General features: G+C 39.2%; 1 long non-coding RNA gene across 1 annotated transcript; it reads left to right on the top strand.

The window, feature by feature from the left end:
* Nucleotides 1–1,246: 1,246 nt before the first annotated feature.
* On the top strand, nucleotides 1,247–19,313 carry LOC120856771. The gene is made up of 3 exons (XR_005719476.1): nucleotides 1,247–1,365; nucleotides 6,961–6,966; nucleotides 19,300–19,313. It is a non-coding gene; the product is annotated as an uncharacterized LOC120856771 (long non-coding RNA).
* The last annotated feature ends 2,128 nt before the right edge of the window (nucleotides 19,314–21,441 follow it).

Below are 21,441 nucleotides of genomic sequence, written 5' to 3'. Positions count from 1 at the left end.
CCATACCAAAATAGCTTCATAAGAGAATTTTCAGTTCAGTTCAGTCACTCAGTCGTGTCTGACTCTTTGCGACCCCATGAATCACAGCACGCCAGGCCTCCCTGTCCATCACCAACTCCTAGAGTTCGCTCAAACTCACATCCATTGAGTCAGTGATGCCATCCAGCCATCTCATCCTCGGTCGTCCCCTTCTCCTCCTGCCCCCAATCCCTCCCAGCATCAGAGTCTTTTCCAATGAGTCAACTCTTCGCATGAGGTGGCCAAAGTACTGGAGTTTTAGCTTTAGCATCATTCCTTCCAAAGAAATCCCAGGGCTGATCTCCTTCAGAATGGACTGGTTGGACCTCCTTGCAGTCCAAGGGACTCTCAAGAGTCTTCTCCAACACCACAGTTCAAAAGCATCAATTCTTCAGTGCTCAGCTTTCTTCACAGTCCAACTTTCACATCCATACATGACCACTGGAAAAACCATAGCCTTGACTAGATGGACCTTTGTTGGCAAAGTAATGTCTCTGCTTTTGAATATGCTATCTAGATTGGTCATAACTTTTCTTCCAAGGAGTAAGCCTTTTAATTTTACCAAATGCTTAAAAAATAATTTACAATAAAGCTTTACAAAATATTCCTAACTTAGAGGAAGGAACTCATTCCAAACCATTCTATGAGGCCAGTATTTCCTCACACCAAAACCAGACAATGCTATCACAAGAAAATAAACTACTAACCAACACATTTTATAAATATAGAAGCAAAATCACAACACAGTATTAGCAAACTGAATTCAGAATATTACTAAGTTTTTTTGTTCAACATAATGAAAACCAGTCAATGTAATGTACTATTTTTCCCCTTCATGGATCACAGACTTGCCGTGATGAAGGGGCTTGCATAATTCAGTTAAGCTATGAACCATGCCATGCAAGGCCATGCAAGATGGATGGGTCATAGTCAAGAGTTATAACAAAGCATACTCCACTGGAGAAGGAAATAGCAGTCCACTCCAGTATTCTTGCCTGGAAAACCCCCATGAGCAGTATGAAAAGGTAAAAAGATATGATACCTGAAGATGAACCCCCCTCCCCAGTCAGAAAATGTCCAATAACTACTGTGGAAGAATGGAGGGCAATTACTAATAGTTCCAAAGAATAAACCAGCTGAGCCAAAGCATAAATGAAGCTCAACTGTGGTGAACATAGTCTGATGCTATAAAGAACAATATTGAATATGAACTTAGAATGTTAGGTCCATAAATCTAGGTTAATTGGATGTGATCAAGCAGGAGAGAGACTGAACATCAACATCTTAGGAATCAGTGAACAAAAATGAACAGAAAGGGTGAATTTAATTCCAATGAACATTATATCTGTTAATACTATTGTGGAAATGAATCCCTTAGAAGAAATGGAGTAGCTCTCACAGTCAACAAAAGAGTCTGAAATGCAGGACTTGGGGGCAATCTGAAAGTGACATAATTATCTCAGTTCATTTCCAAGGCAAACTATTCAACAATACAGTAATCCAAGTCCATGCCTCAACCACTATTGCCAAAGAAGATGAAGTTGACCAGTTCTATGAAGACCTTACAACACCTCTTAGAACTAACAAAAAAAGATGTCCTTTTCATCATGGGGGTTTGAAATGAAAACACAGGAAGTCAATAGATACCTGAAATAACAGGGAAGTTTGGCCTTGGCCTACAAAATGAAGCAGGATAATAGAGTTTTGTAAAGAGGGCACACTGGTCATAGCAAACACCCTTTCCCAACAACCCAAGAGAAGACTCTGCACACTGACATCACCAGATGGTCAATACCAAAATCAGATCGATTAAATTTTTTGCAGCCAAAGATGGTGAAGCTCTATATAGTCAGTAAAAACAAGACCTGAAACTGACTATGGTTCAGATCATGAGCTCCTTATTACAAAATTCAAGCTTAAATTGAAAGTAGAGAAAACCAGTAGGCAATTCAGGTAAGACCTAAACCAAATTCCTTATGATTATACCATGGAGATGAATATATTCAAGGAATTAGATCTGGTAGACAGACACTGTACAGGAGGCAATGGCCAAAATCATTCCAAAGAAAAATAAATGCAAGAAGGCAAAGTGGTTGTCTGAGGAAGCTTTACAAATAATTATGGAAAGGAGAGAAGTAAAAGGTAAGGGAGAAAGGGAAAGACATACCCAACTGAATTGCACAGATAAGGCCTTCTAAAATGAACAGTGAAAATAAATAGAGGAAAATAATAGCATGGGAAAGACTAGAGACCTTTTCAAGAACATTGGAGATAGCAAGGTAAAGTTTCATGCACAGATGGGCATGATTAAGGACAAAAACGTTAAAGGATCTAACATAAGCAAAAAAGGTTAAGAAGAGGTGGCAAAAATACACAGAAAAACTATACAGAAAAGGTCCTAATGACCTGGATAGCCAAGGTGATGTGGTCACTCACCTAGAGCTAGATATCATGGAATGTGAGTCAAGTGGGCCTTAAGAAGAACTACTATGAACAAACGTAGTGGATCATGGAGAAAATGAGGGAATTCATAAAAACATCAGCTTCCTTGACTTAAGCTAAAGCCTTTGACTTTGTAGATCACAACAAACTGTGGAGCATTCTTAAAGATAAGAATACCAGATAATCTTACCTGTCTCCTTAAAAATGTGTATGTAGGTCAAGAAGCAACTGTTAGAACAGGACATTGAACAACTGACTGACTCAAAATTGGGAAAGGAGTATAATAAGGCTGCATATTGTCACTCTGCTCATTTAACTTCTATGCAGAGTACATCATGACAAATACCAAGCTGCATGAATCACAGACTGGAATCAGGATTGGTGGGAGAAATATCAACAACTTCAGATATGCAGATGATTCCACTTTAATGGCAGAAATTGAAGAGGAACTAAAAAGTCTGTTAATGAAAGTGAAAGAGGAGAGTGAAAAAGCTGGTTTAAACTCAACAGTCATAAAACTAACATCATGGCATCCAGTCTCATTACTTCATGGTAAATGTTCAGTTCAGTTCAGTCGCTCAGTCATGTCAGAATCTTTGCGACCCCATGAATCGCAGCACACCAGGCCTCCCTGTTCATCCCCATCTCCTGGAGTTCGCTCAGACTCATGCCCATCGAGTCCATGATGCCATCCAGCCATCTCATCCTTGGTCGTCCCTTTCTCCTCCTGCCCCCAATCTCTCCCAGCATCAGAGTCTTTTCCAATGAGTCAACTCGTTGCATGAGGTGGCCAAAGTACTGGAGTTTCAGCTTTAGCATCATTCCTTCCAAAGAAATCCCAGGGTTGATCTCCTTCAGAATGGACTGGTTGGATCTCCTTGCAGTCCAAGGGACTCTCAAGACTCTTCTCCAACAACACAGTTCAAACGCATCAATTCTTTGGCACTCAGCCTTCTTCACAGTCCAACTCTCACATCCGTACATGACCACAGGAAAAACCATAGCCTTGACTAGACAGATATTAGTCAGCAAAGTAATGTCTCTGCTTTTGAATATGCTATCTAGGTTGATCATAACTTTTCTTCCAAGGAGTAAGCATCTTTTAATTTCATGGCTGCAGTCACCATCTGCAGTGATTTTACAGCCCCCAAAAATAAAGTCTGACACCATTTCCACTGGTTCCCCATCTATTTCCCATGAAGTGATGGGACCAGATGCCATGAGCTTCGTTTTCTGAATGTTGAGCTTTAATCCAACTTTTTCACTCTCCTCTTTCATCAAGAGGCTTTTTAGCTCTTCTTCACTTTCTGCCATAAGGGTGGTGTCATCTGTATATCTGAGGTGATTGATATTTCTCCTGGCAATCTTGATTCCAGCTTGTGTTTCTTCCAGTCCAGTGTTTCTCATGATGTACTCTGCATAGAAGTTAAATAAGCAGGGTGACAATATACAGCCTTGACGTACTCCTTTTCCTATTTGGAGCCAGTCTGTTGTTCCATGTCCAGTTCTAAATGCTGCTTCCTGACCTGCATACAGATTTCTCAAGAGGCAGGTTAGGTGGTCTGGTATTCCCATCTCTTTCAGAATTTTCCACAGTTTATTGTGATCCACACAGTCAAAGGCTTTGGCATAGTCAATAAAGCAAAAATAAATGTTTTTCTGGAACTCTCTTGCTTTTTCCATGATCCAGAGGATATTGGCAATTTGATCTCTGGTTCCTCTGCCTTTTCTAAAACCAGCTTGAACGTCAGGGAGTTCACGGTTCACATATTGCTGAAGCCTGGCTTGGAGAATTTTGAGCATTACTTTACTAGCATGAGATGAGTGCAACTGTGCGGTAGTTTGAGCACTCTTTGGCATTTCCTTTCTTTGGGATTGGAATGAAAACTGACCTTTTCCAGTCCTGTGGCCACTGCTGAGTTTTCCAAATTTGCTGGCATATTGAGTGCAGCACTTTCACTGCATCATCTTTCAGGATTTGAAACAGCTCAACTGGAATTCCATCACCTTCACTAGCTTTGTTCATAGTGATGCTTTCTAAGGCCCACCTGACTTCACTTTCCAAGATGTCTGGCTCTAGATGAGTGATCACATCATCATGATTATCTGGGTCGTGAAGATCTTTTTTGTACAGTTCTTCTGTGTATTCTTGCCACCTCTTCTTAATATCTTCTGCTTCTGTTAGGTCCAGACCATTTCTGTCCTTGATCGAGCCCATCTTTGCATGAAATGTTCCCTTGGTATCTCTAATTTTCTTGAAGAGATCTCTAGTCTTTCCCATTCTGTTGTTTTCCTCTATTTCTTTGCATTGATCACTGAAGAAGGCTTTCTTATCTCTTCTTGCTATTCTTTGGAACTCTGCATTCAGATCCTTATATCTTTCCTTTTCTCCTTTGCTTTTTGCCTCTCTTCTTTTCACAGCTATTTGTAAGGCCTCCCCAGACAGCCATTTTTATTTTTTTGCATTTCTTTTCCATGGGGATGGTCTTGATCCCTGTCTCCTGTACAATGTCACGAACCTCATTTCATAGTTCATCAGGCACCCTATCTATCAGATCTAGGCCCTTAAATCTATTTCTCACTTCCACTGTATAATCATAAAGGATTTGATTGAGGTCATGCCTGAATGGTCTAGCGGTTTTCCCTACTTTCTTCAATTTAAGTCTGAATTTGGTAATAAGGAGTTCATGATCTGAGCCACAGTCAGCTCCTGGTCTTGTTTTGTTGACTGTATACAGCTTCTCCATCTTTGGCTGCATAGAATATAATCAATCTGATTTCAGCGTTGACCATCTGGTGATGTCCATGTGTAGAGTCTTCTTTTGCGTTGTTGGAAGAGGGTGTTTGCTATGACCAGTGCGTTTTCTTGGCAAAACTCTATTAGTCTTTGCCCTGCTTCATTCCGCGTTCCAAGGCCAAATTTGCCTGTTACTCCAGGTGTCTCTTGACTTCCTACTTTTGCATTCCAGTCCCCTATAATGAAAAGGACATCTTTTTTGGGTGTTAGTTCTAAAAGGTCTTGTAGGTCTTCATAAAACTTTTCAACTTCAGCTTCCTCAGTGTTACTGGTTGGGGCATAGACTTGGATAACTGTGATATTGAATGCTTTGCCTTGGAAACGAACAGAGGTCATTCTGTCATTTTTGAGATTGCATCCAAGTACTGCATTTCGGACTCTTATGTTGACCATGATGGCTACTCCATTTCTTCTGAGGGATTCCTGCCCACAGTAGTACATATAATGGTCATCTGAGTTAAATTCATCCATTCCAGTCCATTTTAGTTCACTGATTCCTAGAATGTCGACGTTCACCCTTGCCATCTCTTGTTTGACTACTTCCAATTTGCCTTGATTCATGGACCTGACATTCCAGGTTCCTATGCACTATTGCTCTTTACAGCATCGGATCTTGCTTCTATCACCAGTCACATGCACAACTGGGTATTGTTTTTGCTTTGGCTCCATCCCTTCATTCTTTCTGGAGTTACTTCTGGAGTAGCATATTGGGCACCTAATGACCTGGGGAGTTGAGTTCCTCTTTTGGTATCCTATCATTTTGCCTTTCCATACTGTTCATGGGGTTCTCAAGGCAAGAATACTGAAGTGGCTTGCCATTCCCTTCTCCAGTGGACCATGTTCTGTCAGACCTCTCCACCATGACCAGCCTGTCTTGGGTTGCCCCGCAGACATGGCTTGGTTTCATTGAGTTAGACAAGGCTGTGGTCCTAGTGTGATTAGATTGACTAGTTTTCTATGAGTATGATTTCAGTGTGTCTGCCCTCTGATGCCCTCTTGCAACACCTACCGTCTTACTTGGGTTTCTCTTGCCTTGGGCGTGGGGTATCTCTTCACGGCTGCTCCAGCAAAGCATAGCCGCTGCTCCTTACCTTGGATGAGGGGTATCTCCTTACCGCTGCCATTCCTGACCTTCAATGTGGGAAATAGAAGGGGAAAAATTGGAAACAATGAGAGATTTTATTTTCTTGGGCTCCATAATTACTGTGGAAGGTGACTGCTGCCTTGAAATTAAAAGATGCTTACTCCTTGGAAGAAATGCTGTTACAAACCTAGACAGCATATTAAAAAGCAAAGACATCACTTTGCTGACAAAGGTCCATATAGTCAAAGCTATGGTTTTTCCAGTAGTCACGTATGGATGTGAGAGTTGGACCATAAAGGCTGAGTGACAAAGAATTTATGCTTTTGAATGGTAGTGCTGGAGAAGACTCTTGACAGGCTCTTGGACAGCAAGGAGATCAAACCTGTAAATCCTAAAAAGAATCAACCCTAAATATTCATTGGAACGACTGATGTTGAAGCTAAAGCTCTAATATGTTGGCTACCTGGGCTTCCCTGGTGGCTCAGAGGTTAAAGTGTCTGCCAGGAATGCAGGAGACCTGGGTTCAATCCCTGGGTCAGGAAGATCCCCTGGAGAAGGAAATGGCAACCCATTCGAGTACTCTTGCTTGGAGAATCCCATGGAGGGAGGAGCCTGGTAGGCTACAGTCCATGGGGTCGCAAAGAGTTGGACATGACTGAGTGACTTCACTTCACTTCATTTCATCTGATGCAAAGAGCCATCCCATTGGCAAAGATCCTGATTCTGGAAATGACTGAGGGAAGGAGGAGAAAGAGTCAGCCAAAGATTACATGATTAGATAGCATTACCAGACTCAATGGACACGATTTTGAGTAAACTCCAGGAAATAGTGGAGGACAGAGGAAACTGGCAAACTACAGTCTATGGGGTCACAAAGAGTTGGACATGACTTAGTGAATGAAAAACAACAGCATACCATCTTAACAGAAAAAAAAAAAACAAAAAATTATCTAATTATCTTCACAATAATTGGTGACTTTCTTCACAAAACCCTACATTGTTTTATGATAAAAGGACTGAAAAAATTAGAAATAAAAATAAGTTCCTCAATCTTATAAGGGCATCTATGAAAATGCTACAGCTAACATCATTCTTAATCATGAAAGATTAAGCTTTCCTCAAATCAGGAACATGATAAAAACTCAACAGTCTAGTCAAAACTGAGATAAAAGTTTCAGCCAGGGGAATTAGGCAAGGAAAATAAATAAATAAGATAAATAAAGACATCCAAATTGAAAAGTTAGAAGAAAAACTGCCTCATTTTGAAGATGACAAAAAATTTTATATAGTACATCTTAAAAATACAGACACAAACACACACAGAGTTAGATTGCATGGAATAATTTAGCTAAGTGTTAGAACACAATATTGATACAAAAAAGTCAGTTTTATTTTTGTAGAATAATAATGAACAATCTGAAAATGTTTTAAAAAATTTAAAAAGGGTAAATTTAACAAATCAAGTGCAAGATTTGCATTTGCCAAAGCAAATGCACTAATACATCATTGGAAGAAATTAAAGAAAATCTATGTAAGTGAAAATATATGTCACATTCATGAACTAGAAGACTTAATATTGTTAGAATATCATTACTCCCAAATTGTATATATAGATTCAACACAATCCCTATAGAATCCCAGCTGACTTTTTTCTGATCCTAAATTTCATATGAGAAGTCAAGTGACCTATTATAGCCCAAATAATCTTGAAAAATGTCAAATAATACATGACTCATACATCCCAATCTCAAACTGTACTGCAAAGGTAGATTAACCATGACAGTGTGGAACTGGCTAAGCACTGACATATAAATCCATGGAATAAAATTGACAGTCCAGAAATAAACCTTTATGGTAAAAGTTTTAAGAATTGGCCTGGGTGTCAAGAAGACTGAGGAAAAGGGTAGTCTTTTGAATAAATTGTGCTGAAAAGTCTGGATGCAAAAGTAATGAGTTTAATTTCTCCCTTGCTCTAAATACAAATATATATATATAGATATATAGATATAGATATATATAAAACTGACATAAATTGAACAACTAAAACTATAGAAATATTAAAAGAAAATATATATGTATAAATCTTCCTAATCTGGGGTTGTGGTTTAATCTGTAAATTGTGTCTCTTTTGCAACTCCATGGACTATAGCCCGCCAGTCTCCTCTGTCCAGGGGATTTCCCAAGCAAGAATACTGGAGTGGGTTGCCATTTCCTTCTCCAGGGGATCTTCCCAACCCAGGGATTAAACCATTAGGCAGTAATTTCTCAGATATGACAACAAAACACAAGCAACACAAGAACAATAAAGAGTTAGATTTTATCAAAATTAAAATTGTTTGCTGAAAGTAACACTACTAAGAAAGTGATGGAGGGGAAACCATATAATGGGAAAAATACTAATTTAATGCTAAGAAGAGGTGACAAGAATACACAGAAGAACTGTACAAAAAAGATCTTCACGACCCAGATGATCATGATGGTGTGATCACTAATCTAGAGCCAGACATCCTGGAGTGTGAAGTCCGGTGGGCCTTAGAAAGCATCACTATGAACAAAGCTAGTGGAGGTGATGGAATTCCAGCTGAGCTGTTTCAAATCCTGAAAGATGATGCAGTGAAAGTGCTGCACTCAATATGCCAGCAAATTTGGAAAATTCAGCAGTGGCCACAGGACTGGAAAATGTCAGTTTTCATTCCAATCCCAAAGAAAGGCAATGCCAAAGAATGCTTAAACTACTGCACAATTGCACTCATCTCACATGCTAGTAAAGTAATGTCATGTATGGCTGTGAGAGTTGGACTGTGAAGAAGGCTGAGCGCCAAAGAATTGATGATTTTGAACTGTGGTGTTGGAGATGACTCTTGAGAGTCCCTTGGACTGCAAGGAGATCCAACCAATCCATTCTGAAGGAGATCAGCCCTGGGATTTCTTTGGAAGGAATGATGCTAAAGCTGAAACTCCAGTACTTTGGCCACCTCATGTGAAGAGTTATCTCATTGGAAAGGACTCTGATGCTGGGAGGGATTGGAGGCAGGAGGAGAAGGGGACGACCGAGGATGAGATGGCTGGATGGCATCACGGACTCGATGGATATGAGTCTGAGTGAACTCCGGGAGATGGTGATGGACAGAGAGGCCTGGCAGGCTGCGATTCATGGGGTCGCAGAGTCGGACACGACTGAGCGATTGAACTGAACTGAACTGAACTGAAGTGCTTATTTAACTTATATGCAGAGTACATCATGAGAAACGCTGGGCTGGAAGAAGCACAAGCTGGAATCAAGATTGCCAGGAGAAATATCAATAACCTCAGATATGCAGATGACACCACCCTTATGGCAGAAAGTGAAGAGGAACTAAAAAATATCTTGATGAAAGCGAAAGTGGATAGTGAAAAAGCTGGCTTAAAGCTCAACATTCAGAACTAAGATCATGGTATCTGGTCCCATCACTTCATGGGAAATAGATGGGGAACCAGTGGAAACAGCATCAGACTATTTTTTGGGGCTCCAAAATCACTGCAGATGGTGACTGCAGCCATGAAATTAAAAGACACTTACTCCTTGGAAGAAAAGTTATGACCAACCTAAATGGCATATTGAAAATCAGAGACATTACTTTGTCAACAAAGGTCTGTCTAGTCAAGGCTATGGTTTTTCCTGTGGTCATGTATAGATGTGAGAATTGGACTGTGAAGAAGGCTGAGTGCTGAAGAATTGATGCGTTTGAGCTGTGGTGTTGGAGAAGACTCTTGAGAGTCCCTTGGACTGCAAGGAGATCCAACCAGTCCAATCTAAAGGAGATCAGCCCTGGGATTTCTTTGGAAGGAATGATGCTGAAGCTGAAACTCCAGTACTTTGGCCACCTCATGTGAAGAGTTGACTCATTGGAAAAGACTCTGATGCTGGGAGGGATTGGGGGCAGGAGGAGAAGGGGATGACAGAGGATGAGATGGCTGGATGGCATCACCCATTTGATGGACGTGAGTTTGAGTGAACTCCGGGAGATGGTGATGGACAGGGAGGCCTGGTGTGCTGTGATTCATGGGGTTGCAAAAAGCCGGGCACGACTGAGCGACTGAACTGAACTGAAGCAGAATATATCAAGAAGTATTTTATAACTCAACAATAAACAACAACGTAAGTTCAAAGGTAGAAATTATTTGAATAGTGTTTTCTCTAAAGAAAATATACAAATGTCCCGTAAGCTCATGAAATTTAACTAAAAGAAAAATTCAATTAAGAACCACAATGAGATACCACTAACACACAGTGGGAGGGAAAATTTTAAAAAGAAAAAAAATGGACAATAATAAATGCTGGTGAGCATGAGTATGAACACCAAAGTGTTCATACATTACTGATAGGGATGTAAAATGGTACAGCCTATTTGGGAAATAGTTGGGCAGTTATTTTAAAAGCTCACTTCTAGGTATATACTGATAAGAAATGAAAACATATATCCTTGAAAAATTTATACAGAAATGACCATGGAAGCATCATTCACAACAGCCAAGGAAGGGAAACAATCCAAATGTCTATCATTCAATGAATGTATAAACAAAAATGTGTTAAATATATACCACAGAATATTATTTCAGTTATAAAATGAATAAAGTATTTTTATATGCTACAACATGGACAGACCTTTAAAAAATTAAATGAATTAAGCCAGATATAATAGACCATATATTCTATGATCCCATTTATATTATATCTCCAGAAAAAACATTCATTAAGACATTAAGTATATTAGTTGTTCCCAGGGGCTGGTGTAAGTGGGCAGAAAATTAACATATAAATGTAAAACATCTGTTCCAGTATTTGGTTAACAGAAAGTACTTAATTAACTAGACTTAGCTTTCTTCTTTAAAAAATTAATAAAAATGCAAGCAATAAAAATAATAAAGTTATTTCACCAAAGAAGTTAATTAAGCACATGAAACTATAATCAACATTATTCTTTACTATAAAAATGCAAGTTAAAAATAAAATATCTATTAAGGTGGCATAGTGTTAAAGAATCTGCCCAGCAATCCAGAAGATTCAAAAGACACAGGTTCAATTCTTGGGTCAGGAAGATTCTACTGGAATAGGAAATGGCCACCCATTCCAGTATTCTTGCCTGGAAAATTCCATGGACAGAGGAGCCTGGAGGCTCCTGGGGTTGCAGAGTCATACACGACTGAGCACATGCACACATTAAATGACTAAAACTAAAGCATATGACCAGGGCTTCCCAGGTGGCTTGGTGGTAAAGAATTGCTAACACAGGAGATGCACGTTTGATCCTTGGGTTGGGACGATCCCCTGGAGAAGGAAATGGCAACCCACTCCAGTATTCTTGCCTGGAAAATCCATGGACAGATGTGCCTGGCTGGCTGTAGTCCATAGGATCGTAAAAGAGTGGGACATTAGTTGGAGACTAAATAGCAACAACAATACATAGTGTTGGTAAGAATATGAAGCAACAGTAAATCTCATTTACTGTTAGTAGAAATATAAAATGGTGCAAGGAAAGAAAGTGAAGTCATTCAGTCATGTCCGACTCTTTGCAACCCCATGGACTGTAGCTTTCCAGGCTCCCCTGTCCATGGAATTTTCCAGGCAAGAGTACTGGAGTGGGTTGCCATTTCCTTTTCCAGGGGATCTTTCTGACTCAGGGATCAAGTCTGGGTCTCCTGCATTGCAAGCAGATGCTTTACCGTCTGAGCCACCAGAAGACAGAGGCAAAATGGTGCAACTACTTTGAAAAAATGTTTTGAAGTTACTTATATAGTTAAAGGTATGCCTATTATGTGACATCTATTTTACTTCTATATACTTATTCAATAAAATTAAAGTATGTATAAATGATAAAGCTGTACACAAATATTCATAGGAGCATTATTTTTAACAAAAACCAGGAAATTATTTAAATATGCATCAACAAATGAATGCAGAAACATTTCTGTATATTTATATGACAGAATGTGTGTGTTAGTTGCTCAGTCATGTCTGACTATTTGTGACTTCATGGGCTGTAGCCAGCTAGGCTTCTCTGTCCATGGGAATTCTCCAGGCAAGAATACTGGGTTTCCGTTTCCTTCTCCAGGGGATCTTCCTGACTCAAGAACTGAACCCATGTCTCCTGCATTGCAGGAAGATTCTTTACCCACTGGACCATCAGAGAAGCTATATGATAGATTGCTTTATAGTAATAAAATAGAAAGAAATAGGGATAAATACAATAATACTGATGAAGGTCAATACACTTAAGAAAAGAAGTCAAACCAAAGAGAGTAGGTATTCATGAGAAAAAGATTAACACAAGTTTTGTTTCTTAGAGATTCATGTCTCCAAGAGAACCTGCTGCTGCTGCTGCTGCTGCTGAAGTCGCTTCAGTCGTGCCCGACTCTGTGCAACCCCATGGACGGCAGCACACCAGGCTCCCCCGTCCCTGGGATTCTCCAGGCAAGAACACTGGAGTGGGTTGCCATGTCCTTCTCCAATGCATGAAAGTGAAAAGTGAAAGTGAAGTCGCTCAGTCGTGTCCGACTAGTAGCAACCCCATGGACTGCAGGCTCCTCCGTCCATGGGATTTTCCAGGCAAGAATGCTGGAGTGGGGTGCCATTGCCTTCTCCACCAAGAGAACCTAACCCAAGATATTAACTTTAGTGAACCTCAGAGTATCTAGACTTCAGAAGGTATTTTATGTTAGTGATTGAGGACTTCGTTGTGTACAAATGGAGCAAAGGACCATGATGTAATAGCCTGTCAGGACTGTTTACGTAAATATCAAGATTGTTGATATTTAATTGGTTTCATTGTTATGATTCTGAGTTTCAGTTCCATAAAAGCCTCAGACTGTGGCTTTCAGGTGGGTTTCTCTAGGGAAGAGTACTGAGCACACATCCCTTTAATTCACAGCCAAAGAGAAAACACGTTCTTTGAGACTCCAGAAGAAGAAGAATGTGGAAATTTGTGTATGGCATCCTTGGTCATCACCTAATGTAGTCATTTTTCCTATGACTGGCTATGTGCCCTTTTGCTGTATAAAGCTGAGCTCTGAGTTTAATCAACTATTGAGATGTGTAAATCCTGATACAAATTGGCACGTTTCAGGACAGTCTTAAAAACCTCCAAACTTTTTGTATTATATTTATGAAAATTCTAGAAAATGCAGAAAGCAGTATCAGTCCTCAGAATAGGAGAAGCTTGAGGGGGTAATTACAAAAGCATGCAAAGAAAGTTTTGAGGCTAATGGCTATGTTAATAATCTTGCTTTTGGTGGTAACCTCACAGGTGTACAGATATATCAAAATATCAAAGTATCTACTAAATAATTGTTATTTGTTATATAAAACAACCACCTTTAATAACTTCAGGATAGTCCATACAAAATTTCCTTTAGAATTTGTGTGTGTGCTTAAAAGTATTTTCAGATGCATGTGTATTCTGAATCATAATCATCTCCACTTAATTTTCATGTTGCCAACTATATATTCATAAGACCCAAACACTTGACCCTCTATCAATCCTGTTACTTGTTAACAGAAAATTGAATTTGCTAAAGAGTACTGTTCAAAGCTTAAGATTTTTCTTTCATGTTCCTATAAGTGATCATAATATTTTGAAATATGTAAAATAGCTAAAACTGATTTCTTTGATTTATCTAATTAAATATTATTGAAAAAATATATTGAATATACAGTATTCACTGAATATGTTAATACATTTAAAACCATTATACACATTAAGTGGGTGAACCGTATGATATAGAAATTGTTACTCAAAAAACCTGCAATAATAATGGCATACCAAATATGTGAGGCTAATTAACTTAATTATAACAAGTAAAATTTTCTAGATTATTCTTATCACAAAAATAATAAAAATAAGTGAAAATCTTCAAAGGAATAAAGATAAATATATCTTAAAATGATCATAACATGGGAATTTTTCTCAGTAACATTTTTCTAATTGTTGGCAGCCTTATATGACACATTAACTGATCTATAACTAAATTGAGAGGGAGACCTAAGGAAGTAAATAGTGACTAAATTTAAATTTGCTCATAACTGATATCTATCTGCATTGTTCTACTTTCCTGTAGTTTTCTGAAGAAAATCATATTATCACACTAGTAGTTAACATTTCAATCTATACATGCAGGGTTTTCAAGTAAGTTTTTTTTTTAATATATAAATTATTTTTAATCTGACAAGTTGACTGCTCTAAGAAACCTGCAAGGGTTCTTCTCAAACCTAGGGATCAAACCCAAGTCTCCTACATCACCTAGACTGTCAGGTGGATTCTTTACCACTGAGAAGATCCAGCTCCAGAGACAACCATAATTCAAAAAGATACATGTAGGGGCGTATGGTACTTTTATCCCCCCCCCTTTTTTTTAAGGAATCTCTATACTGTTATCCATAGTCACTGTATCGATTTATATTCCCACCAACTGTGCAAGAGGGGCCCCTTTTCTCTACATCCTCTCCAGCATTTATTGTTTGTAGATATTTTGATGATGCCATTCTGACCACTCAATCCTAAAGGAAATCAACCCTAATATTCATTGGGAGGAATAATGCTGAACCTGAAGCTCCAATACTCTGGCCACCTGATATGAAGAGCCTACTCACTAGAAAAGACCCTGATGCCAGGAAAGACTGAGAGCAAGAGGAGAAGGGGACAGCAGAGGATGAGATGGTTAGATTGCATCACTGACTCAATGCATATGACTTTGAGCAAATTCCGGGAGATAGTGAAGGACAGGGAAACCTGGCATGCTGCAGTTCACAGGGATGTAAAGAGCAACACAACAGAGCAACCGAACAACACCATTCTGACTGGTGTAGGGTGATACATCATGGTAGCTTTGATTTGCATTTGTCATTGTAGTTTTGATTTTCATTTCTTTAGTAATGAGTAATACTAAGCATATTTTCATGTATTTATTGGTCATTTGTATGTCTTCTTTGGAGAAAATGTCTGTTTAGGTCTTCTGCCCATTTTTTGACTGGGTTGTTTCTTTTTCTGATATTTAGCTGCATGAGTTACTTGTATATTTTTGAGTTTAATTCTTTGTCAGTTTCTTTATTTACAATTATTTTTTTCCATTTTAGCCCTGCTTTTAATCTTGTTTATAGTTTCCTTTGCTGTACAAAAGCCTACTGGGCATACAAGCTGCTGCTGCTGCTGCTGCTACTAAGTCACTTCAGTCGTGTCCGACTCTGCGACCCCATAGATGGCAGCCCATCAGGCTCCACCATCCCTGGGACTCTCCAGGCAAGAACACTGGAGTGGGTTGCCATTTCCTTCTCCAATGCATGAAAGTGAAAAATGAAAGTGAAGTTGTTCAGTCGCAACCCCATGGACTGCAACCCACCAGGCTCCTCCATCCATGGGATTTTCCAGGCAAGAGTACTGGAGTGGGGTGCCATTGCCTTCTCCATACAATCTGAGACAACCATAATTCAAAAGACACATGTACCCCAATGTTCACTGCAGCACTATTTACATTAGCCAGGGCTGGGAAGCAACTTAGATGTCCATCAAAAGATGAATGGATAAATATGTTGTGGTATATATATACACACATGCGCAAGCGCACACACACACACACACACACACATATATATATATACACAGTGAAATATTATTCAGACATAAAAAGGAACAAATTTGAGTCAGTTAAAATGAGGCGGGTTAACCTAGAGCCTGTTATATAGATTGAAGTTAATTAGAAAGAGAAAAGCAAATAGAATATACTATTGCATATATTTATATAGAATCTAGAAAAATAACAGTGATAAACCTACTTGCGGCAGGAATATAAACGCAGACATAGAGAAAGGACTTCTGGACACAGCAGGGGAAGGAGAGGTGGGATGAATTGAGAGCATTGCACTGATATACATACACTACCATTTGTAAAATAGATAGCTAGTGGGAGGTTGCTGTGCAGCACATGGAGATCAGCCCAGTGCTCTTTGATTACCTAGAGGTGTGGGATGGGGGTAGGTGGGAGGGGGGCTCAAGAGGGAGGGGATATATGCATACTTATGGCTGATTCATATAGTTGCATGGCAGAAACCAATACAAAATTGAAAAGCAATTATCCTCCAATTAAAAATAAACTTTTAAAATACATGCAGTTCAATTCCAGAAAAATAAATGACCCAATCAAAAAATGGGCCAAAGAACTAAATGGATATTTCTCCAAAGAAGACATATGGATGGCTAACAAACACATGAAAAGATGCTCAACATCACTCATTATCAGAGAAATGCAAGTCAAAACCATAATGAGGTACCACTTCACACCAGTCAGAATGGCTGTGATCCAAAAGTCTACAAGCAATAAATGCTGGAGAGGGTGCAGAGAAAAGGGAACCCTCTTACAGTGTTGGTGGGAATGCAAACTAGAACAGCCACTATGGAGAACAGTGTGGAGATTCCTTAAAAAATTGCAAATAGAACTGCCTTATGACCCAGCAATCCCACTGCTGGGCATACACATTGAAGAAACCAGAATGGAAAGAGACACGTGTACCCCAATGTTCATTGCAGCACTGTTTATAATAGCCAGGACATGGAAACAACGTAGATGTCCATCAGCAGATGAATGGATAAGAAAGCTGTGGTACATATACACAATAGAGTATTACTCAGCCATTAAAAAGAACACATTTGAATCAGTTCTAATGAGGTGGATGAAACTGGAGCCGATTATACAGAGTGAAGTAATCCAGAAAGAAAAACACCAATACAGTATAGTAACACATATATATGGAATTTAGAAAGATGGTAATGATAACCCTGTATGTGAGAAAGCAAAAGAGACACAGATGTAAAGAACAGACTTTTGGACTCTGTGGGAGAGGGAGAAGGTGGGATGATTTGGGAGAATGGCATTGAAACATGTATACTATCATGTAGGAAATGAATCGCCAGTCTAGGTTAGATACAGGATACAGGATGCTTGGGGCTGGTGCACTGGGATGACCCAGAGAGATGATATGGGGAGGGTGTGGGAGGGGGTTTCAGGGTTGGGAACTCATGTACACCCGTGGTGGATTCATGTCAATGTATGGCAAAACCAAAACAGTAAAGTTAAAAAATTAAAAAAAATAAAAAATAAAATAAATTACATGCACCCCCATATTCATTGCAGCATTATTTCAATAGTTAAGACATGAAGCAGCCTAAATGTCCATCAACTTGTGAATAGATAAAGAAAATACATACACACACACACACACACACACACACACACACACAGAATAGAATATTACTCAGCCATAAAATAATGAAATGATGTCATTTGCAGGAACATGGATGGATTTAGAGATTATCCTATTAAGTGAAGTATATCAGAGAGTGAGAGACAAATATTGTGATATCACTTATAAATTAAATATATTTTAAAAATTATACAAATGAACCTATTTACAAAACAAAACTAGACTCACAGACATTTAAGACAAACTTCTGGTTACCAAAGTGACAGTAAGTGGTGGGGGAGATGTATTAGGATTGGGGATTAGCATATGCGAATATACTTGCTCAGTTGCTACCTCCTGTCTGACTCTATGACCCCATGGACTGCAGCCCACCAGGCTCCTCTGTCCATTGGATTTCCCAGGAAAGAATACTGGAGTGGGTTGTCCTTTCCTTCTCAAGGGGATCTTCTGACTCAGGAATCAAACCTGTGTCTCCTGCATTGCAGGCAGATTCTTTACCACTGATCTACCTGGGAAGCCTGGGATTAGCATATACATACTTCTGCTGCTGCTAAGTCACTTCAGTTGTGTCCGACTCTGTGTGACCCCATAGATGGCAGCCCACCAGGCTCCTTTGACCCTGGGATTCTCCAGGCAAGAATACTGGAGTGGGTTGCCATTTCCTTTTCCATACATACTACTACTATATATAAAATAAACAAGGACCTACTGAATAGCATAGGAAGCTATATTCAATATTTTATAACAACCTATAATGGAAAAGAACACCAATCACTTAGATATATATATTAACACAAGGTAAATTATCAGCAAAGTTCCATCTAGTCAAAGCTATGATTTTTCCAGAAGTCATGTATGGATATGAGAGTTGGACTGTAAAGAAAGATGAGAGCCAAAGAATTGATGCTTTTGAACTGTGTGTTGGAGAAGATTCTTGAGAGTCCCTTGGACAGCAAGGAGATCCAACCAGTCCATCCTAAAGGAAACCACTCCTGAGTATTCATTGGAAGGACTGATGCTGAAGCTGAAACTCCAATACTTTGGCCACCTGATGCGAAGAACTGACTCACTGGAAAAGACCCTGATGCTGGGAAAGATCAAAGGCAGGAGGAGAAGGGGACAACAGAAGATGAGATGCTGGGATGGCATCATTGACTCAATGGACATGAGTTTGAGTAAACTCTGGGAGTTGGTGTTGGACAGGGAGGCCTGACGTGCTGCAGTCCATGGGGTTTCAAAGAGTCGGATGTGACTAACTGAACTGAACTGAAATTACCAATAATTCAATTTTTAAAATGGTTTAAAAAGATGTTTGTCTACATCTCAAATATCAAGTCTAAAAATTAAATTACTCTCATTTTGATACTTATTTTAAAACCTGTATTTGTTGCTACACATAAAAGTATTTACTTATAGGTGTAGGAAAACCTTACAGTTCTGAGAAACTACAACAGTGATAGACTCAGATGATCATTACTCTGTGATGATTCAATTATCCTAGTTGCTATCATTAATCGATAAAACAAAGTCGGTGCAATCAAGGTAGAGCTGTCATTAGCTTATCTATTTTTAACTCCCTCTAGCCAGCCTGCTCTCAATTTAGGATATCTAATTGAAGGACTATTATGTTTGCATGAAGTTGTATCACTAATTTGGCCACTGAAAAGATGACTTTTGTTGATAATTTAAATGTTTTACCATGTTTAAAGGATTTTCCTGGTGACTCAGATGGGAAAGAATCCACCTGCAATTCAGGAGACCAGAGTTTGATCCCTGGGTTGGGAAGATCCTCTGGAGGAGGCGATGGGAACCCACTCCAGTATCTTTGCCTGGAGAGTCCCCATGGACAAAGAAGCCTGGCATGGCTGCAGAGCATGGGGTTACAGTCAGACATGACTGAGTGACTAAGCACAGCATGTTTAAAACAAATGACTGGCAGTTATTTCTTCAGCAAAAAAGAAAAATGTGTTTTTTCACAATCCACAAAGTATTCCAATTAGGAGGATCATTAACTCTGGTAAGACAAGTGCAAGTGTCCAGCAGAAATAAAGAAAACTCTTTTATAGAGGGGGAAGGTAAAATGGGAGGGCTATAGTGAACAAAATGTCAATGGTTTTTCACTGGCTGGTTTGTGACAAATCTCTCACTTGCTGACTCTTTCCAGTAAATTAAAATATCTGTTCATTAATTTCTTATAAATACTTGCAGGATTAAATGTCTTCAGTAACCAAAGCACATTTAGATTACAATTATCAATAAACCACCTGAAGTCATTTATGTCCCACTGAAAATAAAACTCAGAATATAGTGCTATTAAATTAATGTCATTCTCACTCATAATAAAAAATGCTCATAATTTTAAATTTAATTTTACAACAAAAGCTTCCACAAGCCTCTTATCCTCATACAACAGAGGGCAGACAGAATAAAAACCACAATCAGAGACAACTAACCAAACTGATCACATGGATCACAGCCTTGTCTAACTCAATGAAACTATGAGCCATACTGTGTAGGGCCACCCAAGATGGGCAGGTCATGGTCAACAGTTCTGACAAAAAGTGGTCCATTGGAGAAGGGAATGGCAAACCACTTCAGTATTCTTGCCTTGAAAACCCCATGAACAGTATGAAAAGGCAAAAAGATATGACAATGAAAGATAAACTTCCCAGGTCAGTAGGTGCCCAATATGCTACTGGAGAAGAGTGGAGATATAACTCAAGAAAGAATGAAGGGGCAGAACCAAAATGAAAACAACACCCAGTTGTGAATATGACTGGTGATGGAAGTGAAGTCCAATGCTATAAAAAGCAGTATTGCATAGGAACCTGGAATGTTAGGTCCATGAATCAAGGCAAATTGGAAGTGGTCAAACAGGAGATGGCAAGAGTGAACAAGTACACATTGACATTTTAGGAATCAGTGAACTAAAATGGACCAGAATAGGCGAATTTAATCCAGATGACCACTATATCTACTACTGTGGGCAAGAATCCCTTAGAAGAAATGGAGTAGCCCTCAAGTCAACAAAAGAATCTGAAATGCAGTACTTGCATACAGTCTCAAAAACAACAGAATGATCTCTGTTCATTTCCAATGCAAACCATTCATATCACAGTAATCCAAGTCTATGTCCCAACCAGTAATGCTGAAGAAGCTGAAGTTGAATGGTACTATGAGGACCTACAAGACTTTCTAGAACTAATACCAAAAAATATGTCCTTTGTATCATAGGGGACTAGAATGAGACAGTAGAATGTCAAGAAATATGTGGAGTAACAGGCAAATTTGGCCTTGGAGTACAAAATGAAGTAGGACAAAGGCTAACAGAGTGTTGCCAAGGGAACACACTTGTCATGGCAGCCATCTTCTTAAAACAACACAAGAGACAGCTCTACATATGGATGTCACTAGATAGTCAATACTGAAATTAAACTGATTTTTCTTTTTTTTTAATTCATTTTTTATTTTACTTTACAATTCTGTATTGGTTTTGCCATACATTGACATGAATCCACCACGGGTGTACATGCGTTCCCAAACATGAACCCCCCTCCCACTCCCCTCCCCACAACATCTCTCTGGGTCATCCCTGCGTACCAGCCCCAAGTGTGCCATATCCTGCATCGGACATAGACTGGCAATTCGATTCTTACATGATATTATACATGTTTCAATGCCATTCTCCCAAATCATCTCATCCTCTCCCTCTCCCACTGATTTTTCTTTGCAGCCGAAGATGGAGAAGCTCTATACAGTCAGCAAAAACAAGACCAGATCTGACAGTGATTCAGATCATGAAATCCTTATTGCAAAATTCAGACTTAAACTGAAGAAAGTAAGGGAAACCAAAACATTCAGGTATGACCT

The sequence above is a fragment of the Oryx dammah genome, unplaced genomic scaffold (genome assembly GCF_014754425.2).
Source record: "Oryx dammah isolate SB20612 unplaced genomic scaffold, SCBI_Odam_1.1 HiC_scaffold_28, whole genome shotgun sequence".
Lineage (NCBI taxonomy): Eukaryota > Metazoa > Chordata > Mammalia > Artiodactyla > Bovidae > Oryx > Oryx dammah.
This window is presented reverse-complemented; position numbering and strand designations above follow the sequence as displayed.